Below are 19920 nucleotides of genomic sequence, written 5' to 3'. Positions count from 1 at the left end.
CAGTGGCTTCTGAGAGTGGGAAGCCTCCGTGAAAGGCGTCAGCCATCTAGCACTGGACTGGCCACAGAATCAGTGCCAGAATGGTCTTATTCCTTTGTGGAAGGAAACCCATACCAGACAGAGGGGGCGCTAAAGGAAGCCAAGTATGAATAAATGAACTCCAGGACCCATAATCCTGAGGCAGGGGTAGATCTGGAGATGCTGGATCAGAACTAGGGGTCTCCTTCATGCGGGTCTGCGGAGACTTAGAGATTGGGAGACGGGGAGCAGCCAAGGAGAGCATCTGGTTTCTTCAGCAGTTGGTGCTGACCTTCCATGGCTTGGTTTCCCTGGGAAATGCCAGGTTCCGAGTTGATGGCCAATAAGCAAGGCCTGGAAAGAAAAGCTGACAGTACTTCTGTACATTTAGACTCTTCTAGAATCGTTACAGCAAGGCCTAGGATGCCTCAGGGTGGACACAGTGGTCACCTTTGCCTGTGAGCAGTTCCATGACTCAACACAGTCCAGTCATATCCAATATGTCAGGTGCTTAGAAACTTGAAGAAAGTCACCAAAGGAGTCTGCCCAACTTTTGGCAGTAACTTTAAAAGGGTTGATTAATGAAGAATATTAAATATAACCTTAAGCCAGGCACTGGTGGCTCATGCTTGTAATCCTAGCTACTTAGGAGGCTGAGATCAGAGGATCATGGTTCAAAGCCAACCCTGAGCAGAAAAAGAAAAAATCTGTAAGGTTGTTATTTCCAGTTAGCCACCAAAAACTGAGCTGTGGTTCAGTGGTAAAGCACCAGCCTTGAGGGGAAAAAAAAAAAGCCTAGTACCAGTGTACAGGTTGTAAGTTCAAGCAAGTCCCAGGATTTGCACAAGAAAAAGAAGCAACTTTAGTTAACAAAATTCTAACTTTACTTCAACCACAATCACTGAATAGCCTCAGAAAAATGAGTAGCATGTATGCATTCCCCTGAAAGTTTCTAGAAAAGTAAGAGTCCCCATCCAAGGGACAATCCTGTGACTAAAACCTCCTCCTACCTGTGAAATACAGCAAGGAACACACTCTACCCATCAGGAGGAACTAAGATTTCCCGTCCATATCTAGTTTCACTTCCTGTTGCCTCCTCTAGAACATTCTCTCTTGGCAGCCCTCGGCTTCCGCCTCTTCCCTGTCATTCCCAGCGTGGGTGGATGTGATTATAGCCTGTGGAGGTTCTTGCTTAATTATAATTACTCACATTAAAGCAGCGTCTTGGATGATGCCTCCTTCTCCCAGCTGTAATGTGGACATGGGTGTGGATAGGCGCAGGCCATGTATATCACAGCCTGTGATTTTTCATTTCTGGGAGGCAGCTAGGTAGTAGCTGGCAGAGTTTTTACACTTCCTCAGGCCTTTTGCTAACCTTCAATTAGAACCTGTTCTTAATTTCCCTGTCCAGTTTATTGACCTTCAGGATAGGGTGAAAGATTGTACATTCCTAAGAGTATAAAATGCCTTTCTTCTTCCCTTCCCTTCCCTTCCTGTCTTTCTGCCGACTTCTGTCTCCGGCTTCTTGTTCCTATTGCCTTTCTTCTCCTCTTGTGGTTGTCCTTCCAGTCCTTTACTTTCTCTAATTCCTTCTCCTCTTCTTTCCCTCTTGTATCTCCCTCTTTCTTTTCTCTCCCTCCCTCCCTGCAATGTGTGCTGGTTTGTTTCATCTATCCTGATTAGTTTAATCATTTAAAGCTTGGGCCCAGGAGGGTGCTAATCACTCATGCCTATAATCCTAACTACTCAGGAGGCTGAGGTATGAGGATTGCAGTTCAAAGCCAGCCCCATTAGGAAAAGTCCATGAGACTCTTATCTCCTTTTAGCCACCGGAAAACTAGAAGTGATGCTGCGATTCAAAGTGAGCAACAGAGCTCAGAGACAATGCCCAGGGCCCCACAAAAAAGAAAGAAGGGAAGAAAGAAAGAAGAAAATGAAAGAAAGGAAGGAAGGAAGGAAGGAAGGAAGGAAGGAAGGAAGGAAGGAGGGAGGGAGAGAGGGAGGGAGAGAGGAAGGAAGGAAGGAAGGAAGGAAGGAAGGAAGGAAGGAAGGAAGGAAGGAAGGAAGGAAGGAAGGAAGGAAGGAAGGAGGAAGGAAGAAATATGAATGCTGGTCTGTTGATCTCATGGAGTGGAGTTCTCTCCCTCTCTCCCTCTCTCCCTCTCTCCTCTCTCCCTCCCTCCCTCTCTCTCTCTCTCTCTCTCTCTCTCTCTCTCTCTCTCTCTCTCTCTCTCTCTCTCTCTCTCTCTCTCTCTCTCTCTCTCCCTCTCTCCTGTCCCCCCCACATAATCTCTTACACATGTGGTCCTGCAGTTGTCCCAGAATCTACCAGGAGCTCCCTCACCAGGGCTAACAAGGTGCCAGCATTTGGCTCTTTGAATGTTCTAAGTTTAATGTAAGTTACCCAGACTTGGGAACTTTGTTATAGCACCACAATTAGACTAATACAGCAATGTTTCTTGGAGACTCTAGAATGTTTGGAATGTGTTAGACACACAGTGAATATTAATTTCCTTTTATCCTCCCTGAGAGTCTGTATAGTCAGGATAAATAACCAAGGTGGGCAGGTGACATTTATAAAAGCACAGTATTTCATGCATTCACTTCTATAGGTTGGTCCTGTGGCTGTCAAGAGCCAGCAGGTCAATTTTCATTCTGGAATGCCGCAGTAACTGCATTTGATTCTTTAATGTTTAAATAGTATCTGCTTTCTCTTCGTTGGCATGATTGTTAGACCTCCCATTAGTGTGCTTATTTATGTATTTTTAATTTCACTAGCAATGCATGAAAGCATTCTCATAGGATGTGGGTGGGGGTGGGGGAGAACAAACAAGATAGGATAAAACACAAATGCTCCTTGAACACCACCTAAAACTCTAACCTTGTTCCAGAGATGACACCAATTCATTGTGCATCCTTTCGCATTTTCATTCCCATGCTTATGGACAGAGTAATCCTGCCCTCTCAAACATAAGAACACATGCCTGCTATAGTGTGGTAACTTAGCCGTTTGTTTCTTTAGTAGTTTAAACTACTCTAAAGGGCCTTTGGGAGATATATACATATAGACATACATATATACACATACATATATTTATATATATATATATCAATATATGTTGTCAGGGTTTGGCTTTTTTTGGTCATTATCTGAGAGCTCCAGCTCATTTTTCAGTAGCTGCTTTGATGTTTTCTGAAATCTCTCCACTACACTTAGCAAAAGTATAGAACTTGTCTTTTTCCATTTCTTTGTCTTCTCAACTACTAGCATTCCCGATCACATACCAGGTGTTTGATGACTATGTTTACCATTATAAATATCCCCTAAAGCTTAACTATTCTATTCCATATGTGTTGTAACCATTCCTCTACCGATGAACAGTTGGGTTATTTCTTCCCTTCTACCACCATGTCTTCCACTGTGCACTATGCATTTCTTTCTCCAATGAAAGTCCTAAGAAATGGAATTGCCAGGGCAAATACTTTTTATTTTTGTAAATGATCTTCAACGTTGTCAAAATGTCTTCCAAAGACCATGGCGCCAGCCATCCTATTAATAACACCTCTCCTAAGGTGTCTTCTCAACAACATGTTTCCAAAATAGTTCTATGTAACCCTTTCTGTTTTGATTTCAGGGCAAAAGGAAGGAAGGTATTAATTAGAGAGAAATGGGGGAAATACAAAAATTAATTCATTCTTTTTTTTCCTCACTCATTGATTACCATCCTAGGCCCTGCAGCAAATACTGAACAAATTTAAAGCAAACAAATAAGCAACATGTACTATTCACTCTAGAAGAGACAATAGTCTAGACTTCATACCTAAATTCTTAATTCTTAAAATATAATTCTCATAGCCAGGTACCTGAAGCTCATGTCTGTCACCTTAGCTACTCAGGAGGCTGAGACCTGAAGATCATGGTTTGAAGCCAGCCCAGGCAGGAAAGTCGGTGAGATTCTTATCTCCAGTAAACTATCAAAAAGCTACAAGTGGAACTGTGACTCAGGACAGCTGAGGTAGAGTCCTAGCCTTGAGCATAAAAAATAAAAAGCTCAAGGACAGCACTCAGACCCTGAGTTCAAGCCTCAGAACCAACACACACACAAAGCAATACAAGTAATTATCATAATGAGACATGACAACCAAATACAACCTCTGATCCTAGATTGGATCCTCAAGTAGGAAAACTAACAGCTATAACGTGATGTTTTGATGTATTTGATACAACTCAGAGATGATCAGTAGATTTGATAGTACCATGATTTTGTTCATTACACTAGGAATTTGTCAGAGAATATTCTAGGAAATGAACATTGAAGCATTCAGGTGTACATGAACACAGCCTCTCCAACGGACTCTTAAACTCTACCCCAGTGTAACTCAGACTTGTCCAGTGGAACTTCCGGTCCTGATGGAAATGTTCGCATCTGTTCAGATAATATGGCAGCGTCGACTACATATGACTACCAGGCAGTTGAAATATGGTGGACATGGCTAAGGAATTGGATAATTCATTTCATTCTGCCTTTGTGTACTAGCTACACATGACTAGAAGCTAATATGTTGGAGAGCATAGCTACACACACACACACACACACACACACACACACACACACACACACACACACAGAATATGAGAATAAACTAATGGGACAAAACATGAGGTGAGCCTATAGGAAAAGTATAGTGGAAGTCTTCAGTCTATTCTTGTATTTTTTTCCTCTGAGTTTGAATTATATTTTAAGTACATAATGAATGTAATGCAATGGTGAGAAAATTCTAATTCAAATATAAAGGAAGTATCCTTTATTACAATTAAATTAGCAGAAGTAAAGCTGGGTGTCAGTGGCTCACAGTAATCCTAGCTACTCAGGAGGTTGAGATCTGAGGATTGAGGTTCAAAGCCAACTTGGGCAGGAAAGTCTGTGAGGCTCTTCTCTCCAATTAATCACAGAAAAAGCCTTTGGCTCTAGTGGTAGAGTGCTAGCCTTGAGCAAACTGAAGCTCAGAGACAATACCCACACCCAAGGTTCAAGTCCCAAGACAGGAAAAAAAAACAGAAAAACAAAAAACAGAAAATAAGTAAAATTATACTAGAACTAGAAGTCTAGCTCAGCGGCAGAGCACTTGTCTAGCATATAGTAAACCCTGAGTTCAATCTTTAGCAACACACACACACACACACAACTAAAAATCAAATTATATTATCCAGGGGCCAAGGAAAGCGCATACTCATGTTATTCTTTGGTCTATAAATAGGCATAACCTCTGGGGGGGGGGGGTGGTAGAACTGGGGAATCAAACTCAGCAGCTCATGTTTGCTATGCAGCACTGGACCTCTTGATTTATGCCTCTGGTCCCTTTGTGTGTTGGTTATTTTCCAGGTAAGATCCCACTGTATACTCAGGCTGACCTGAACTACAGTCCTCCTGTTTGTGTTTCCCTGTGTCATTAGGGATGGCGTGCCACGCACCTAGACACTTTGCTTCCTCCTGCAGCTGAGATAACAAGCACATGCCAGAATGAGCAGCCATTGGCTGTGAGTGTCATGAAGTCCCTTTTTTATTTTGGTGTCTGTACTGGGGCTCAAACCCAGGGACTGGGTGCTGTTCCCTAAGCTTTTTCACTCAAGACTAGCACTCTTTCACTTGAGCCACAGCTCTGTTTCAAGCTTTTAAGAAGTTAATTGTGGTGGCTAGAGTGTCACAGACTTGCCTGGGCCTGCTTTGAACCTTGATCCTCAGATCTCAGCCTCCTGAGTAGCTAGAATTACAGGTGTGAGCCACCAAACTTGACTGGCACAACCTTTTTGAAAGTATTCTCCCCACAGAAATACTTGCATAAGCATGCAAAAAAAATTAATAAGGAGATTCGCGGCAGCTTTATTTGTAATAGCAAGAAAGTGGAGATGTTCAAATCTTCAACAAAGGAAGGTGGTTAAATGTATTTTCCCTTGTTCTGATTCTGGATTACCATAAAGCTCTTTAACAGATCGAGATAAATATTCACCTACATGCAAAGATGTCCAGGATCGATTGTCAGGTGGAAGAAAAAGAAGAGTTTGCAGAAGAAAATGCTGACAGCTATCCCCTGTGACTGAAAGATGACTCAACCTAACGATTTTTTTTTTTTTACTTTATAGTAGTGCAAACACAGGCCCCCACAACCATTCTGATTTTTCGCTTTCAGTTCAATATTCGATCATTTGCATGAGATATTCAACACTTCGTTATAAATTAGGCAGACTCATGTGAGCGTTCTGAGACAGACTAAGAAGCCAGTCTGGGTGGCATGGCGGCACAGTGACACATGCCTATAATCCCAGGAGGCTGAGGCAGAAGGATCACAGGTTCAAAGCCAACTCAGGCTACATAGCAAGACTCTGTCTCCATGACAAAAAAAAAAAAAAAAAAAAGCATTTAGGCTAACCCAAGAAGTTCAGTATATCAAATGTATTTTCAGCCTACCGTAGCTGCTGTTTACAGTGGGTTTACCGGTATATAGTCCTGTCATGATCTGAGAAGTATCTGTAATAGAATTGCATTTTGTAATTAAAAAAAAAATCACTGAAACACACACACATATATATTCCCACATTCATGCTCACACATATATAGACAGAGAAAAAGGCTTGGGGGAAAAAAATACACCCCAAACGATTACCAGAACGTTCTCCAGAAATTCCTCACATCCTGTGGACAGACCACCCAGCTCCTTCTCTTGAGTCCTCGGGCTGGCTGTGGAGACGTCCCACACCATAACTACAAAAGTGCCAGTGGCCAGCCAAAAATCCCCAACCAGTGCCCATCAGCTCATGAGCAGCCTCTCTGAGCCCACACTACCTGTCTTTGGGAGATGTCCCCCTCACACGAGCAGCCCATATAATAGCCAGGGCCCCTCCCTGAGGCCAGCAGGCCTGTAAGGCAGGCAGGTCATTACTGAGTTCCAATGAAGTGAGTGTTTATTATTGTTGTCGGTTTGATGCTGATCCCAAAAGGTCCTAATCAACAGGTAATAAGACCTCCTGGGAGTGATTAGAAACCTCAGCTTTAACCCTGTCATAACCACAGCAGAGAAGGCCAGAGTTACTCAGTGCTTTAGAAGGGTCTGACGGAGTGGAGAGAGCCAGGGAGGCCCGGCTGGCTGGAGGCTGGCGTGGGATACTGAAGGATGAGTTTAGAATGGGAATCCGGAGAGGAGGGGGATCCAAACTCAGTTTACCTCAAAGTGAACATCCTTCGTCCTCTACCTCCTTCACTAGCATGACCCCCAATTAAAAGCTGTGCTGAGTGCAAGGGGTTCAAACATAAATCTGCATGGCTCTGAATTTAAGATACTGGCAATATGGGGGCCGGAAGGTGAGGGAAGGCCTTAAGATTAGATTAGGGCTCTATAGAGAAGTAATCAGCCTTGTTGCATCACTCAGGGAAGGGAAACGCTAATGCATAATAGGCAGATGCAATATCTTTTGGTTGAGCATGAAGATCTTATATTTATTGACTTTTAAGGGGGAGCAGTACTGGGGTTTGAACTCAGGGCCTGTGTCTTCTACCAATGAGTCATGCCTCCAGCCCCAAGGGGTTACATTCAAACATCAAATGTGGACTTCCTTTTCCTTCTGAAGCTTCCTCAGATGCCTTTTCCTTTCAAATAAGACTGTGTGCAAGTATAGGGAATTAAATACAATTTAATTTGGAAATAATACTTAAATAACTCACTCTTGAGTTATTCGATTCACCTGCCAACAGTGGGGTGGAAAGTTAGTCTCATCCATCAGCAAAACTTAATAGGCCCTGATAACAGAGCCATGAGGTCCTCGACTCCACAGAGTCCCTGCGTGTACAGTTACATAACCATCACAGGAGAACGCCCTTGGACCTGAACTCACCAACCAGCATTGCTGTCAATGGATCGTTTGGATTACTTAAAATTTCCAAGGCAGGGTCCCCATGATGACAGATGAGGACCAGGAGACCAAGTCACATCTTCCCAGGCCAAATTGGCCCCCACTTTTTTTTCCAACTTGCACAGAATCGATTGCAAGAGCCTCTCTTCTTATTCTTGCACAAGACTGGTGCATCTTGCATAAAACGAGCTGCAAATGTCATGGCAAATGGAGCAACTGATTTAACCGGACCCCAGAGCACAATAAAGGCAGGAAAATTGGACAAGGACATGCCAACCATCTCAAGATTCAACCTTTTATGTCCTTTGAAGAGCATTTGTCTTAACAGAGGGAGAGGTTGCACATTCCCAACTTGCTTAGCACTGGTTTCTTATCCTTCTAAAACAAAAGTCCTGAAATAAAAAAGATTCCGCACAAAATCAAGTGTGCATTTGAAGAACGGGTACAAGAGTTTCAACTTTATTAAATTAAAAATAAATAAATAAATGTTAGCAGGGCACAGGTGGCACACACCTGTAATATTAGCTACTCAGGAGGCTGAGATTTAAGGATCACAGTTCAAATCAAAGACTGTAAGACTCTTATCTCCAATAAACTACCAAAAAGCTGAAAGGAAAACTGTGGCTCAAGTGGTAGAACACCAGCATTGAGCAAAAAGTAAAACCAAAACATTAAGTGACAACAACCAGGCTGTGAGTTCAAGCCCCAATACAAGCACTAATAACTAACTAATTAATTAATTAAAATAAAAAAGCAACCAGGGCCAGTGGCTCATGCCTGTAAATCCTAGCTATTCAGGAGTGTGAGAGCTGAGGATCATGGTTTAAAGCCAGCCCGGGCAGGAAAGTCTGTGAGCTGCTATCCAGAAAGCCAGAAGTAGAGCTATGTCTCCAGTGGTAGCCCGAACACAGAGAAAATCAGGGAGTTCAAGTCCCAGGACTGGTGCAGATTAATTAATCAAATAATTAAATGTTAAAATTTACAGATCCCGAATATATAATTAAATCCAGCTCCCCTAGCACTAGCAAGTTGGGATTGGGGTGGGGGAAGATAGTATCTTTGAGCTTGTGATAATTGAGGGAAATGGGCAGAAACTATTGGAGCACCAGGAAAAGGGGCTGCCAGTCTTGAGAGCTCAGAGAGCTAAGAGGAAAACCCATGGGAATGAGGGGACTGGAGGTTCCCCAGCAATGATGAGAGGATTTCTTGGCTTTGGAATTGCCTCTCCAAGGATAGCATATTGTAAGTGCAAAAGCACTGAGGTAGGAATACAAACAGAAGGAATGAGAAGGCTTGATCTAAAGGAGTATCAATCATATACATCTTGAAGGTCATGAAAATAATAAAAAAAAATGACCCGGAAAATCATGGAAGTTTTTTTTTTATTATTATTAATAACAACAAAGACTGTCTAAAATCCAAGTGCCCAAAGATATATTTGAGTAAGAGTTTACGTCATTGAGCACAAGAAATGGCAAGGAATGATGAACAGCTGGTTTACAAGTCTATTCCTTCTGAGGACATTTGCATCATCTCCTCTGCTCCTGGAATGATCTGATGACAATCTGACAGGTCGCCTGCCTTCAGGAAGTTCATGGTCAGGTGAGGGAGAGATTTGTATTTGATCACTCAACCATATGATGATGAAGGCAAACACGGGGAGGAACAGAAAGGCAGGGATGAACAGTGACCTTTGAGCTGCACATGGGAAGTTAGCCAGGTGAAGAGGACACAGTCTGTACACCTGAGGCCCAGAAAGAGATTTTTCTCTAGAGGTCTGTCATTTTTCCCTTACAGAGCTTTGCCTGAGAACCAGGAGCCCAACCTGCCCTAAATTGGAAAGTCCTCCTCCAGATCTCTTTAAAAAGAAAATATTCTTACTCCTTCCCCTGAAGGATTTGCTCAGATGACCATATCTCCCCTAATTTCCAGATCATCTGTGTGAAACGTATCTGTGCAGAGGTCTTATGCATAAATGTGTTATTTTACAAAACTCAGAAAACATTCGTTGAACTTCTTAGAATTTTCCAGGCCCTGGGATTGGGACAGAAAGAGTGGCATGAAACAATATGCCCTCCCTGCAGAGTTCTCGGGACTCACAGAGGAGTTCGGATACACAAACAAATGAACTGTAATACAATATGACAAGTGTTTCTCAGAGGGAGGTTCATAGAGCAGTAGGAACATGGACAAGGACATGGTGAGGTCTCTACAGGATCTGTGTGAGGCACGCCAAGGGGAGGAGATGTTCCTGGGACTAGAGCAGGCCTGGAGGTCTGAGAACACAGGCCTGGAGGAAGGAGGAGGAAGAATCTGGTGGTGGAGGGTGGTGGGGGTCAGGTAGAATGCTGGGAAATAGTGGAGGGGACTGGAGACACTCTTTGCCCAAGATTGTAAACCACATCTAGTAGAACTGGAATCAGGGGAGATCTTGACAAAGATGGACATAAAGGACCACCAGCTCCTGATGGCTACAAATTACTAAGCACCTAACACATAGTAGGAACCATCTTAAGTATCTATATGCGTTTTTCTCTCCTGACCTTTAGGATAACCTAAGAGACAGCGGATATAATTACTCTTCCATTTACAGAAGATGATAATGAGGTTTAGGAGGTCAGGAACATGTCCAAGATCTCCCAGAAATTGATTGAGTTTGCTGAGCGCTGGTAGCTGACACCTGTAATCCTAGCTACTCAGGAGGCGGAGAGCTGGGGATTGCCATTCAAAGCCAGCCCAGGCAGGAAAGTCTATGAGGCTCCTGGCTCTAATAAAACACCAAAACAAACCTGGAAGTGGTGCTATGGCTCCAAGTGGTGGAACTCTAACTTTGAGCAAAAGCATTCGGGGACAGCACCCAGGCACTGAGTTCAAGCTCCAGCCCCACGACTGAAAGACAAAAAGGAAAAAAAAAAAAGGTGATAGAGCTCAGGTTTTGACTTCAATCCTGTGTTGTTTTTGTTTTGTTGTTTTTTTATTGTTGTTTTTGTTGATTTGCCTTTGTGTTAGCGAAAGCAGGTAAAGTGAAATGCAGAAACACCAAGAAGAGATGGTGAAAGTGTTTCAAGGGTAGAGAAATAACAGCATTGCCACTGGTCATAGTTGGCCCCTGATTAAGAAATTCCCCTTGTTGGTGCTCTGCATCTTCTATATATATATTTCTAATTTAAGGAGGGGAGGGGAAATAACAAAATGCTGAAATAAGGATACAGGTTGACCCATTCTAACAATGAGATGTACAAGAAGACACTATGTTGAAAACAAACATTACAACTTGGGGTGGGGAGAAGAATTGGGGAGGCGGGGGAGGGAATAGATGGTAGGGGAAAAACAAAAGAGGAGGTAACAATGCTCAATAGGAAATGTACTCATTACCTTACTCATGTAACTGTAACCCCTCTGTACAGTATTTTTGCAATAAAAAACATATTTAAAAAAGAATTTGGAGGAGACACAAATATTCAGACCATTGCTCCATCAGAACACGGACTTGAGAATCAAACTAATCTGATTTCAAAACCTATACCCTGCTCCACATACTACACTAGTTGGTTAAATTTAACATCTTTGAACCTCAGCTTGTAGAAAAAGACTGATCATGCTTATATCTCAGTACTGCTTGTGAGAATATATAAAAAGTACTCAATAAATGGTTCTTATTACAAAAAAAAAAGAAATTCACCTGTTCAACAAGTACTTTTCAAAGGAGCAATGTTATACAAGGTGTATGCAATGTTAAGCATAGATAGATTCTAAAACAGAGAAAAGCAGTCCTTAAGAGAAACAGACAGACAGACAACTGACCCCTGAAGTGAGAGGCTAAAGAAGCAGTATTCCAGGGAGAGATGAACTGGATAATCCCAACATCTTAATCTAGAGTTGTGAAGGTAGAGAGGGAAGAACCTTGCTAAGGAGTCAGCTCCCCAGCTAGCAAGGGGTAGGTGAAGAGGACTGAGGTTTGAGGCCTGAGGGCTGTAGAGCTAGTAGCGTTCTTCAATAAAGACAAATAAGCAAGTCAGGAAGCAGTCGATATGAAAATTAAATTGACTTTGAAAGAAACTGCAGTTTTCTGTGGCAGTGGGATGGGTTGTGCTTAGAGAACAGATTCCCAGCCAGGGAAGATTGATTGATTGATTGATTGATTGATTGATTGATTGATTGATTTTGGTCAGTAGTGGGGGTTGAAGTCAGGACCTGGGCACTGTCCCTGAGGTCTTTTGATCAAGGCTAGTGTTCTACCACTTTGAGCCACAGCTCCACTTCCAGTTTTCCGGTGGTTATTCAGAGATAAGAGTCTCATAGACTTTCTTGCCCCAGCTGGCTTCAAACTTCAATCCTCAGATCTCGGTCTCTTCAGTAGGTAGGATTACAGGCCTGAGCCACGGGAACCTGGCTTTTTGGGGTTTCTTATTTTCATGTTTGGGGAATTGAATTTCAACCTATAAACCAGAAAAGTCTGGTTTAAGTGGGATAAAGAGCTCTTGTACCCTGCCACTGCCTAGTATTTCTGAGAATCAAATTCTGCCAAAGTTAATTCAGTCCAGCAGAGACCAGGCCCAATGATGGGGAAGAAAAGGCACCCACTGATTAAGTTTGACTATGTTGACTTTTGATTAGCTAGTGGCTGATGTTGATTTGTTGATAACTTTTTTTTTAATAGCTCCGTGGGTTAGGGATTGTTTTAGAATGCAAGTAGTATAGTGTGGTCATCCATCCACTACTATCCCTCTCCACTTGATTCGTTATTTCTTTGCTTGCTTGCTCAACTCTGAGAAGTAAGGAAAAGAAACTAGCAAAAAATCAATTGGTTTTTTTATTTGTTAATCCTTTTGGTAATACTGAGGTTTTGGTGGGTTGTTTTTTTTTTACTTTTTGGTTAGTATGGGGGCTTGAACTCAGGGCCTTTGACTTGCAAGTCAGGTGCTCTACTGCTGGGCCATGCTTCCTGCCCTGTTTTTGCTGTTGTCCGTGGGTGGTTTTTTTTTCTTTTTTTTTAAGATAAGATCTCGCTTTTTGTCTAGGCATGTGCCTGGACTCTGACTCGATTATATAAGGCTTCCCAACCACAGTTAGAACAACAAGTATAGGCCAGCAGGCCCAACTTCTTTCTACTGAGATGGAGGATCATGAACTTTTCTGCCGGGCTAGCCTGGAACTGTGACTCTCTTGATCTCAGCCTCCCTGAGATGATAGGTACGTTTTACCACACTCAGCCAGTGATTGAAGTCTCTCGTGTGTATACCCAGACTGGCCTCAAACCACATTCCTCTCAATCACAGCTTCCCAAGTAGCTAAGAGTACACATGTGAGCTGTCAGTGTCCAGCTCTGCTGTTTGTTTTAGTGAATAGTTGAATCATGGGATCAGGGAAATTGCTTCTCTCCAGGCTCTCTTCATATGAATTCTCCTCTCCTTATTCCCCTATCCCCACTGGAAACAGGCTGGCTATTACAGTGAAAGAGTAGACATGGAACTGTATCTTGAGACAGGGTTCCCAGGAATTCCACAGAGAGGGCCCAGGGTAGGCAGAAATGGGAGTTCTGTTGGGATAATACCAAGGTTATGGCAAAGCAATGCTGTCCCAAGTCAAACTGATCACGTGACCTGCCCCTGCTTCCTCTCCCCTTCCCTCTATCCACATCTGTTACTGCTTGAGGACCAGATCCATGAAGGCCATTTCTTAGTATTTGTAAATACCGCTGAGTTAAGAATCTGGTTGTCTGGTATGTGACAAAATTATTTTTTTTTAAATTGCTAAACTCTGACAACAAAACAATTACTATTCACAGTATTAGTTTAGGATGACTTTATATTTTTTTTAATTCATGTTCTTTTCTCATTTGTTCTACCATGCAGCTGTTCTGCCAGCACATAGATAGGAGGATACAATAGACATTTGACAGTGTAGTTCTCAGACTATTTGCATATCCAAGAGATTATTTCCGCAAGTGTACTTAGACTGACCCTATTAGCAACTCACAATATTTTGTCTTGAATCCAATTCACACTCTGTAGACACGTCCAATTCACATTTCATTCCTTCCACTGTTTTCCCTTCTTAGACGTTCTATGAGGGAATAAATCCATAACATCAGATTTCATGACAACGTCTTCCCTGTGGCTGACATGATTGAAAGGGAATTTCACCTCATCTCGCTTTGTTCTTGGCATACCTAGGAAGCAGAACGTGTTCCCCAGACCAGGATAGGGAAGGGGAGATGACCGGTGCAGAATTCACATCCAGCTCTGGCCTTGCCAGTGACAGAGGGTGGCTGCAAGAATCCCTTGGAAGGGATGATGGTGCCAGGGCCACGGGGTGGCTCCGCGACTTTATATGTGCCTAAGCCAGCCAAGCCACCAACCACAGCATTCCAGATCAAGAGAGATCAGAGCACGGCACGGCACGGTGAACTTGGATCAGAAATATGTGATGGCCCCAAATATATTATAGGGACTTGCATACTTGTACATCCATATTTCAAAAACCAAAAGGTAGAAACCAACAAGTGAATGACTACACCACATGTGATATGCGTGCGTGTGAGTATTATTGAGCATTGAAAAGAATCAAGTTCAAATACACCCTGTGACGTGGAGGAGCCTTGAAAGCATGCATGCTAAGTGAGAGAAACTAGACATGAAAAGACTCTATTCATCCATGCCCTTGACCCGAGATGTCCAGAAGCGCAAAGAGACAGAAGGTAGACTAGAAACAGAAGAAAGAAAGCAGACTAGAGGCTTGTAGGAGATGGGACAGGGTGGGGAAGAGGAATGCATTGCTTGGAGAATGAAGTTTCTAATTTGAGTAATGAACAAATATAGAAAGAGATAATGATGAGAGTTGTACAACACTGTGAATATATATATATATCTATATATATATGCCATTCTGTATATAGATATAGATATGTGTGTGCACACAAATGCAGGTAAAGCCCACACATACATATACATATACATATACATATATATAGAAAGAGAGATCATGATTGTAGCTATGAGAATGTTTGGAGGAACAAAGAAAGGTAAGGAGAATGATAAATGATGATGAAATCCGTTGTATCTAGGTATGACTGTGGCATAAGGCATTTCACTACAAGTCATTGAACAGTTGGGGTTAGGAAGGTGGGGAAAGAAAGAGCAATAGAAGGGTCACTTTACTAAACTATAATGTATGTGTGAAATGCCATGCTAGAAACCCATTATACAATTGATATATGCTCAGAAATGAAAAACTGTTGGGCACTGGTGGCTCACACCTATAATCCTAGCTACACAGGAGGCTGAGATCTGAGAACTGTCATTCAAAGCCAGCCTGGGCAAGAAAGTCCCTAAGACTCATATCTCTACAAAAAAAAAAAAAAAAAAAAAAAAAAAAAACTTTAGCTCAAGTGGTGGAGTGCTAGCCTTGAGCAAAAAGAGCTCAGGAACAGTGCTGAGGCCTTAAATTCAAGCCCCATAGCCAATAGAAAGAAAGAAGAAGAAAGAAAGAAAGAAAGAAAGAAAGAAAGAAAGAAAGAAAGAAAGAAAGAAAGAAAGAAAGAAAGAAAGAAAGACAGAAAGACAGAAAGACAGAAAGAAAGAAAGGAAAGAAAGAAAGAAAGGAAGGAAGGAAGGAAGGAAGGAGGAAGGAAGGGAAAAGGAAAGAAAAAGGACAGAAAGATTAAATAGGCCAGGTGGCGGTGGCTCATGCCTGTAAAAGTAGCTACTCAGAAGGCTGAGATTTGAGGATCTTGGTTCAAAGCCAGCCCAGGCAGGAAAATCCATCTCCAATAAACCACTGGCACTATGGCCAGAGCACTAGCCTTGAGCTGAAGAGCTGAGGGACAGCACCCAGACCCAGAATTCAAGCCCCAGGACCGATAAAAACAAACAAACAACAACAAAAAAAAAAATGCCGGAAGTGACGACATGGCTCAAGTGGTAGAGTGCTAGCCTTGAGCACAAAAAGGCTCAGGGACAGTGCCCAGGCCCTGAGTTGAAGCCCCAGGACCAGAAAATAGATAGATAGATAGATAGATAGATAGATAGATAGATAGATAGATAGATAGATAGATAGATAGATAGATAGATAGATAAAACATGTTTGGGGGAGGGGGTACCAGAGGCAGGGGGTAGGATTGCAGAGAGGGTGAAAGAGAGGCAGTATCATCATGCATGTATAACAATAGAACAATGAAACCTATGGGGATTGTTTGTTTTGTTTTATTGGCAATACAATAGTGGAGTTTGAACTCTGGGCCTGGGTGCTACCCTTGAGCCACAGTGCCACTTCCAGGTTTCTGGTAGTTAATTGGAGATAAGAGTCTCACAGACTTTCCTGCCTAGGCTGGCTTTGAACCGTGATCCTCAGATCTCAGCCCCCTGAGCAGCTAGAATTTCAGGCGTGAGTCACTGGCGGCCGGCTTGGAGATTGTTTTAAGTAGTGGGGAGGGGACAAGGGAGAATGGTGGAGCTGGTAAGGTAGATGGAGTCCAATGTATGTATGCATGGAAATATCAGGATAAAAATCTCCCTTAAAACTAAACCAGAAGGTAAAAGGACAGTCTGAGGCTTATCCCAGAAAGAAATCCATTTCTCCCCCTCTCTTCCTTAGGCTTCCTTATGGAAGCACATACTTGTGGTTGTCTTTCAAGATCTCATCTACACTTGGGTGCAAAAGTACCAGTCTCCTTTGAGTCCGTTTCCCTCTGCACCTACATGCCTGACATGAGTTGAACTTCCAGAAGTGGGGTCAAGGAAGAGCTCTATCATCATGCCACATGTTCTACCTTCTCCTGTCATCCTTCCCTTCCACCAGCAGAAGCTCAGCATCAAGATGCGTGCTAGTGATTCACACCTGTAATCCCAGCCATTGGAAAGTTCACGAGACTTCCATCTCAAACAATGAAAAGCTGGGTACAGGGATGATGCCTTGGTCTTCCTTAGTTCCCTGAGAAGCATAAATAGGAGGATCACAGTCCATGCCAGTAGGAGCATAAATGACAGACTCAAGAAGCCCAACATTGGCTACCACAGAATAGGCATCCAGTATTTCTATCGGGATGAGATCCAAAAGAAAATACTGAGTCTCCACCGGCCGTGTAGGACCAACCCCCTCTCCGACTCCGGCTATTACTTGCTGTCATTGGAGAGAAGCTACTTTCTGGAAATGTTTGAAGAGGCCAAAGCCAGTACAGGCAGCAGGAGCAAGCAAGGCCAGCAGTAAAAGAGTTTCCAGATTCCCCAGAGGAGTATAATCACATTCCCCAACCAGGTGCTAGGAGTCGGACTAGTGAAGTCCAACCTTCTTGGCCCAGGGCCAGAGTTTCCAGGCCTACCTCCACCCCTGAGCTCTTTCCCATCATCTTTCCAACCAGAAGCTTGTTAACTGTTTTCCTGTGCTTTTATTCCAATTTCAAGGCACCCTCTGTGTGTTAAACTTCAAAGAAAGTTTGCAACTCCCTAAGTACAGAGTGAAAGCTCCAGAGGGCTCTGTTGAAAATGGCTTTTGTTCAAATAAAGGGGCCAGGACACTTTCCCCCCCATCCCCAATCCCACAACACACACACTTCTTTCAAATCAAATTGCATTTGTGTCTGGATTAAGTGACCCCCGGTATCAATCCTGAAAATTGTAAAAAGGAACAACAACAACAAAAAAAAAAAGCAGATCAGCCACAGGATATTTAAAATATAAAATGATTACCCAATGGCACCTGGCCAATGTTTATGAATCATTGAATATGATCATAAAATCATAAAAAATAATCACCAAAAGGTAAATAAATTACCCAGCTTACTGCTTATTTTCACGTAGGGTCTGACACAAAAGCTACAGCCATGAATGATTTATACCTGTTTTAACAATAATACTCATTTTCCTGAAAGATGGTCGGCACTTGGGCTGCAGTAGGCACCATGCCAGTTGTCGAAAGGTTAATGTTTCAGTAGCAATACATTAAATTATGAATAATACCGGTCCCAAAATGGAAGGTTATTAGCTCAGTATGCTTAATTAGCCCAGCTAGAACTTGGCCATCAAATAATAGTGCCCATTACTTGGGTTGTAGCTGTGAGGGGGGGAAGGGTATGACCGGAATTCTAATGGCAGAGGCCATTCAGGTACAGGGAAGTGGTGAGTGGGGCGTGGCTTGTGCACCGTTTTGGTTTGGTGGGATATTAGCAAAAGCATCTCAGAAGCTAGTTTTTCAGGATTGGGACCTTGGTTTTATCTGTGAACACTTCCCAGAAGGAAAAGAGAGAGCATTGGTCAGGAGCAGCTCATTCCTCTGCGCTCTCTCTGTTCTGGAGAGGTGGTCCGGCTTCAAATAGCTGCTGATGGCTGCTAAGCCTGAGCCCCACCCCCATCCCTGAAGTCTCACAAGGTACCACGCTCAGATGGGCAGACCCTCAGCTCTCCTCCAACACAGGTATTTATTGACCAGCTCCTATGTGCCCCAGCACTTACAAAGCAGGTAATAAGACAAACTTGTTAGCTGGGTGCCAGTGGCTCAGATCTGTAATCCCAGCTACTCAGGAGACTGAGATCTGAGGATCACAGTTCAAAGCCAGCCTGGGCATATTCTTATCTCCAATTAACCACTCAAAAATAGAACTGGAGCTGCAGCTCAAAGTGGTAGAGGTCCAACCTTGAGCAAAAGAGCTCAAAGACAGTACTCAGGCCCTAAATTTAAGCACCACAACCAATTGGTGAAAGAAAGAAAGAAAGAAAGAAAGAAAGAAAGAAAGAAAGAAAGAAAGAAAGAAAGAAAGAAAGAAAGAAAGAAAGAAAAGATATGTTTAATTCTGGAGAGGAAATGACTCCCAAAGTTATTTATGTGATTGTTGCATGAGTTATAGTCCTATGACTAGTCCTACGAAGAGAAGGCTTAGAACCAACACCCAGGCTGGAGTATCCAGGTAGGGTTCTTAGAGCAAGCTATCATGCATTTCTGTCTCTATGGAAATCTCCAAAGACAGAGAATACCTACACCAAGCCATGTTTCCAGAATGGATGGTGTTAGAAAGAGATCAGGCATGGCTATAAGGAGTATTAGAAACTAGGTGCTGGGAAGCTGGCTCAGTGGTAGAGTGCTTGCCTTGCAAACACTTAATTCCTCAGCACCACATAAGCAAAAAAGCCGGAAGTGGCACTGTGGCTCAAATGGTAGAGAACTAGCCTTGAGCTGAAGAGCTGAGGGACAGCGCCCAGACCCAGAGTACAGACCCCATGACCTACAAAGAAAGAAAGGAAGAAAGAAAAAGAAAGAAAGAAAGAGAGAGAGAGAGAGAAAGAAAGAAAGAAAGAAAAGAAAGAAAGAAAGAAAGAAAGAAAGAAAGAAAGAAAGAAAGAAAGAAAGAAAGAAAGAAAGAAAGAAGGTGCTGGGGGCGTACACCTGTCATCTTAGCTACTCAGGAGGCTGAGATCTGAGGATCCCAGTTCAAAGCTAGCTCAGGCAGAAAAGTCCATGAGAGACTGTCTACACATAACCAGAAAAATGCTAGAAATAGAGCTGTGACTGAAATGGTAGAGAGCATCAGCCTTGAGCAAAATAGCCAAGCAAGAACAGAAAGCCCTGAGCTCAAACCCTAGGATCAGCATGTACACACACACACACACACACACACACACACACACACACACACACGAGTATTACACAATCACTTGCCTGCAGGAGGACTAGAAAAGCAAGCTAGTGAACCACTTCACTTGTGCCTATGTGTCTGTGTGTGTTCATGTGTGTATAGAGACACACTCAACTTCACAACCCTTTCCTTCCCCCTCCCTGTCCTGCCATTTCCATCCCAGGTGCTCTGGTTTGCAAGTCTAAGTTCAGCCAGGAGAAGCTCCAGGACCCACCCAGGCCAGGCCGGCTCCATCTGCTAGAGCAAAGCTGTCTGCACCTCCGCCCAAGCTCTCCTTACTACTATTAGTAGCTTGTTTTTCTAAGCCCTAAAATTCATTTTCTTTTCCCGCCTTGCTTCCAGAAAAATAAATAAAAGTGAACACATCACT

This window comes from Dipodomys merriami, unplaced genomic scaffold (assembly GCF_024711535.1).
Source record: "Dipodomys merriami isolate MVZ:Mamm:240054 unplaced genomic scaffold, mDipMer1.0.p SCAF_64, whole genome shotgun sequence".
NCBI classification, from domain to species: Eukaryota; Metazoa; Chordata; class Mammalia; order Rodentia; family Heteromyidae; genus Dipodomys; species Dipodomys merriami.
The sequence above is the reverse complement of the archived record's forward strand: the minus strand, read 5'-3'. Positions refer to the sequence as shown.